At 40.0% G+C, this 6,830-nt stretch overlaps 1 long non-coding RNA gene across 1 annotated transcript; it reads right to left on the reverse strand.

The window, feature by feature from the left end:
- Nucleotides 1-1,099: 1,099 nt before the first annotated feature.
- On the reverse strand, nucleotides 1,100-3,393 carry LOC117352616. Its single transcript, XR_004537735.1, has 3 exons — nucleotides 3,256-3,393; nucleotides 2,163-2,301; nucleotides 1,100-1,198 (listed from the first exon to the last, which is right to left on the reverse strand). It is a non-coding gene; the product is annotated as an uncharacterized LOC117352616 (long non-coding RNA).
- Between the last annotated feature and the right edge of the window lie 3,437 nt (nucleotides 3,394-6,830).

The raw sequence follows: 6,830 nt of genomic DNA on the forward strand, positions 1-6,830 counted from the left end.
GGGTTAGCAGAAGGAATTGTGAAGAATATTTAAGTTTAGCCCCTCTGTTTAACAGGATCCTTCCTGCTCCTTGGAAGTAGCTCGCTTACCCTCCCTATCCTCCCTTGGTTCTTCCCAAATATTTGCACCTGTTGATGAAATGTGTTTTGTCATTGAATTGTGCTACAGTTTGGAGGTGCCCAAGATAGAGCTTGTTCAAAAAGAGGTCCTTTTGGACAGGGGCTAAGTATAAACATAGAAACATGATGGCAGATAAAGGCCAAATGGCCCATCCAGTCTGCCCATCCGCAGTAACCATTATTTCTTCCTCTCTCTAAGAGATCCCGCATTGCTATCCCAGGCTTTCTTGAATTCAGACACAGTCCCCCACCTCTTCAAGGAGATTGTTCCATGCATCTATCATCCTTTTGGTAAAAAAGTATTTCCTTAGATTACTCCTGAGACTATCACTTCTTAACTTCATCCTATGCCCTCATTCCAGAGCTTCCTTTCAAATAAAAGAGACTTGACTCATGCGCTTTTACATCACATAGGTATTTAAACGTCTTTATCATATCTTCCCTCTCCCGCCGTTCCTCTAAAGTATACATATTGAGATCTTTAAGTCTGTCCCCATATGCCTTATGACGAAGACCATGTACCATTTTAGTAGCCTTCCTCTGGACCGACTCCATCCTTTTTATATCTTTTTGAAGGTGCAGCCTCCAGAATTCTACATAATATTCTAAATGAGATCTCACCAGAGTCTTATACAGGGGCATTAATACCTCCTTTTTCCTACTGGCCATACCTCTCCTCAATGTTCACCAGCAGGAGGTGAATTTAGGGCTCAAGCTCAATTACAGGCATGAGCTCCACCGTTTGGATTTTAGGGCTTGGTCACTAGGGTAAGTAATACATATGCAGTGCTGGATAAAGTGGGGGTGGTTGTTCTGTGAGTTAATGCTGTTATGGCCTTAATATCAGACAGGGTTTTTGAACATATTGCAGGATGTTGATGGTGAGGTGACTGTCTTATGGCATTCTTTTGACTGACCAGGCTTAAAATTAATGTCAGTGATGGGGCTGAATAAAGGACTTCCAAATGAGCCAGGAAAAATTGCAGAGTAATAATTTATTGCATAAATCCAAAACAACAAGTCCCCAACACGGCACCATGTTTTGCTGCAGTTGCTCCTGCCTCAGGGGTCAATACACTCTACAAGAGCAATAAATAGAGACAATAAATAAAAATAAAAATATAAATATAATAAACACAAATAAACTGATATAAAAGGTATGCAATATATAAAACCACATGAAAAGTGAAATAAAATTACTTGAATAAGGGTTCCTTTTACTAAGATACGCTAGCGTTTTTAGCGCACGCAGGAAATTACTGTGCGCTACACCGCATGCTACACGGAAAAACTAACGCCAGCTCAATGCGGTAATGTAGCGCGCACTATTCCGTGCATTAAAGCCCTACTGCACCTTAGTGAAAGGAGCCCTAAGGCCCGCTAGCTGTTTTAGCGCACGCTAAATGCTAATGCGTCCATAGGATATAATGGACGCATTAGCGTTTAGCACGCACTAATATTTAGTGCGCACTAAAACGGCTAGTGCGCCTTAGTAAATGGACCCCTAAATGAAAATGGACTGCTTCTATTAAACAAATTGCAAACTTAATTAAAAAAACCAATAATCCATACACAAAACAATTAACACAGAGATGAATGAGTTCTTAAATATATCTACTATAAAACCATTGTGATGTAAACCTGATATAAAAACTAAAAACACACAATAAATTAAGAATAAATGAATGAGAGAAACATATGATAAGAGATAAAAATGAAATGGAATAATACCATACTTTATAATGATGTAAACTGATCTGTGTCAAATTTCATGCAGAACAATGTAAATTATGTACATCATTTGAACAAGACCTTTCTCTGGGTGAACAGGATCAAAATTAAATGTCTATAAATGTTGAATAAAGAGAAGACCAATAATAAATGAATAAGAAAAAATGTAAGGATATGTGCCGCTGCTCTGACAGAATGATTTTCATCGACCTTCTAGCTCATGAGTGTAAATGCCATTGAATCAGTGTATAAAATACCTAAAGTGCTAAAAACAAAAGAAGCAACCTATAAAAATATTGTTAGGAACTGTACCTGAATAGTAAGAGAAAATTGTGGACATCAAATAGTTTTTATATACCAGTTTTTATGTACCATCTTATTTTAAAATGTATGCACAAAATATATCCAAGGGAAAGCAAACACTTAAGAGTGTATAAATGGGAATTTGCCCCTGCAAGAAAAAGACAAAGAATTAGAACAGGGGATTGTTATTACTTAACACCACTGTCATAAAAAAGGGCAATGTTATACATTACAAAATACATATGGTCACTGAATGCAAAGAAACAAGTGGACATTAAAGAAAAAACAGAGGAAAAAAAAAATCAAGGACTCGCATCCAAAAGTGCTGGCCATGAAGCTTGTTGGCTGGAAAGGAAGACAACAAAGTAAATGTTCTAGCTATAGAGCGATGGAAAGCTACTTCATTTTAAAATAGTTTTATCATTAAAAAAAAAAACAACCTTATTAAATTGCCACATGAAGTAAATAATTAATCTTTAGGAAAAATAAGTTTTGGAAAAAGAAATACTGCATTTATTGTTCCATAAGATGTACCTGACCATAAGATGCACCCTAGATTTAGAGGAGGAATAACCAAGAAAAAAATATTCTGAACCAAATTCTGCCTCTGAATCTAGCCCCCTAGAAAAATAGACCAATACTGCAGCAGACAGATTTTGATCACTAAATTGAAATCCTACCTTTGTTGTCTAGTGATTTCTGGTTGCACTAGATAGTTCTTTTTCTTTCTTTCCTTCCTTACTTCCTCAGGACCAACAACTTTCATTGGTGGCTTAACAGCCTGTTAGCCCACCTTGCTTATTCACTTTACAGTTCAAGAAAATCTGGCAACTTCAAACAGCTTGCCTCTGGAGCAATTCTCAGAGTGTAATTAGCTTTAGGGTTCTTAACTCTTCTGTTACCCTTAATTAAATCAGAAACAGTAATTCTTAATTTTTCTGTTCCTTTGTTTTGTGAGGCAACATCACATTATCAGAAACAGCTTTTACTTCCCTCAAACTTCACTCTATGACCATGCCTTCAAACATGCCTAATTCCTCAGGCTCTATTTCAATATCATTTACTAACATTTCTTCTGGCATTTCCACATCATATTCAGTACCTTCAGAAGAATGACTAGAGGCTTCAGTTCTGAGGTTTTCTACATGCTTGCCTTGGGAAGTGCTGGCCTCTGCCTTCTAAATCCGGGCTTGCACAGGTCTGCTTCTCTCCAAGGCTTCAGGTATGCTGTAAGTTTGTGGTTGCCCCCTTGGCATAGAGACCACACCCTTTTCTCTAGCATTGGGCTGATTGTCTCTAGAAATACCTGTGGTTCTCTGGTGCTTTGCTAATGAGCCTGGATAGCTTCCCTGCTTACTAGCCTTGCCCCCAGCAGAGCTGATTGCTGGAGCTAATCCCTTTGTGGGTTTTGCTATCACCGGCTTGGTGCATGCTGGTACTTGTAGTTATTTGCCTTTAGCATTCCCTACACTAGAATTAGGCAAGTATAATTGGGTCACTTTTAGGCTGCCTTTCACTGGGGATAAATTCTGCAGGGCAGTTTCCCTAACCTGCCTGCTTCTAAGAACAGGTTTAGGGATAGTTTTAGAGCACTGCAGTGTTTCTTCCAGCAAGACAGGACTCTCCTTGTCACACTATCCATCCCAGGTCCTGAAGCAATTGGATCATTCTTGAAATTACCCAATCTTCTTCTCTGGATGGGGCTTTGATTAGCTAATCATCCAAATATGGATGCACTTGAATCTCTGCCTTGTGAAGGTACATTGCTACCACAACCATGGTATAGGTGTGAGGTGTCATTTTTAGGCTGAAGGGGAGCTCAGAGAACTGGAAATATGGTTCAGCACACGAAACCACAAGTACCTCCTCTGGGCCTGAAAAATGAGAATATGGCGATAGGTTTCTGTCAAATCGAGGGTGGCAAGAAATTCCCCCCGCATCACTTCTGTTATGACAAACCAAATAGTTTCCATACAGAATTGTGTATAATTTATGGCACTTTGTATTAGTTTTGAAAATTAATAAAGATCTATAAAAAAAAGAAAGAAAATTAGCCAAACCTTTTTAAAATCCCTGCTAAGCTAACTGATTTCACCACATTCTTTGGCAACAAATTCCAGAGTTTAATTACACATTGTATGAAGAAATATTTTCTCAATTTTTTGTTTTCAATCTACTACTTAGTAGCTTCATTGCATGCCCCCCTAGTCCTAGTATTTTTGGAAAGAGTGAACAAGCGATTCACATCTATCCTTTCCACTCCACTCATTATTTTATAGACCTCTATCATATCACCTCTGAGCTGTCTCTTTTCCAAGTTGAAGAGCTCTAGCCACTTTAGCCTTTCCTCATAGGGAAGTCATCTCATTCCTTTTATAATTTTTGTCACCCTTCTCTGTACCTTTTCATTTTTTTGTAACTTACAGCTTTATTGAAATATTATAAATAAATGTACACACTGTAAAACAATCGACAAAACAGAAAAAGGAATATAGAGCATGCCAGAAAAATGATAATACCTAGTTTAACTACAGTATATATCAGCATAAGAAATCTTTCTTGACATAATAGCCTTCCCACTCCCTCCCCCAATTCTGCAAGTCCCCAACTAGAAATGATTATAAAAAAGTTCTCTTCCATGAAACATAACTGCCATTTTCTATGGAAACTCCCCAGTCTGTGATATTGCAAAGCTGTCAGTTTATACAAGGAATGTCAGTCATCCAGCTTGTTAACCACCAACTGCACATGATGCAAAAATGTCAGCCCAAGAGAGAGTTCCACAATTCGATTCAAGATAGAAGATAGCATATGAAATACAGATTGTCAGAATACTTTAGCTAAGTCAAAATCCCACATATATGCAAATAAGTTCCTCCCTGCCCACACCCTCTGCAACACCTCCCAGCTGCACCACCTGACATTCAGGCTAGAAGTATAGGGGTATAGTACCAATGAAATAATGCTTTAGAGCCATTTTCCACCATAACAGTAGCTACCCAAGAGAAGCAGCGTGATGCCAGGTAGTTTCCATTCCCCGGGGGTAATCGCCTTACCCAAGTCTAGTTCCAAGCAACCATGTATTTTAGGGGCATAGCACTCCTGTCATTAAGACAGGAAAAGATAGCGGAAATCATCCCCTTTTTAACCACTGGGTCTAAAAGCTGCTCAAATGCAATTTTCCCCCTGAGGAGCTCCTCTAAGATCCCTGCCCTCTGGATATAATTTTTAGCTTGTAGATATGAAAACAGGTTCCGGGCAGTCAAACCATATCTCTCCTGGAGCTCCCCAAATGGTTGAATCATCCGCTTGTCTATATCCACGAGCTGTCCAACACAGACCAACCCCTTAAGATCCCATTGAAGAAAAAACCTCGCCCTCTCCCCTGAGTAGGGTGTACCAGGAATGCCTTCTAACTTTCAAGACAGAATTCCTCAGTGCTGGTGGTCACCACTTCCAAGCTCCCTCAAGGGAACCTGCCCCCTGGGAGCTAAGGTAAATGCATAAAGGAGATTGAATCCACTCCACTCTACTCTATAGCCACCCATGATTTACAGGTCTGAACCTGCCATTCCAGGAGAGCTCATAATTGTGCAGCTTGATAATATTTTAAAATGAAGGGTACAGCCAAACCTCTCGACTTCTTACCTAAGCAAAGCACTTTCTCACTATTCCTAGGATGTTTATGAGTCCATATAAAATTTAAAAAATCTGCTGCTGCACTCCCGCAAGCACTTTCCTAGAGACCCAGATTGGCAGAGTTTAAAACAGAAACTGACCTACCAGCTACCGAGCAAAGATCTTAGTATCTACCCACAATAATGAGATAGGGCGATAGGAAGAACAAGCCAAAGGATCTTTCCCCTCCTTAGGAATCACCATCACCCCCACAAGATGCATAAAAAAAGGTAGCTGACCACCTGCATCCAACGAATTAAACAGTGTAAACAACAAGGGAAGCCATAAAGCTATCAAATCCTGGGGTTTTTCAAGGTTTCATAATCTGCAAAACCTGGCAGGCCTCAATCAAAGTAATGGGCCTATCTAATCGCAAAGCATCTTCAGCCACAATGGAACCCATCTGCAGGGTGCCAAGATAATGTTTAATATACTCCTCTCGGGCCTCCTCCTCCACCGAGTACAAGTTGTATTTCCCTCTCAGATCGCACCACCTCCCCAGACAGATGTTTGATAGGGAATATACTAGACTGAGATCACTGTAGCCTCGACCTATGGGCCACCAGCCAGGAGGCCTTATTGCCATACTCAAAATATCTCTGACGTAACAGCTGGGCCTGATACTGGACCCATTCAACCACATAAGCCTGTAAGTCTTTACGAGTTGACTGGAGCAGATACAACACCATTCTGTCCCAAGGTTGATGCTTGCGCATCCCCTCTAAATGAGCAATCATGCGCTGCAGACAGGAAATCTCCTCCACCCTTTTCTGTTTCATATATGTAGCTATAGAAATTAAATGACTTCTCAAAACTGCCTTTTGGCCCTCTCAGACAGCCCCTGGGGACGCCTTCCCTCCCACATTGAAGTGACTATGCTCATCAATAACAACATGCAGCCGACAAAGTATCTCAGGATCGTCCAAAAGGCTATCATTTAATCTCCAAAACATATAACCCGTTTTATCCAAGCTCTAATCAAGATGGATCCATACAGGG

Source organism: Geotrypetes seraphini, chromosome 1 (assembly GCF_902459505.1).
Source record: "Geotrypetes seraphini chromosome 1, aGeoSer1.1, whole genome shotgun sequence".
In the NCBI taxonomy this organism is placed as follows: domain Eukaryota; kingdom Metazoa; phylum Chordata; class Amphibia; order Gymnophiona; family Dermophiidae; genus Geotrypetes; species Geotrypetes seraphini.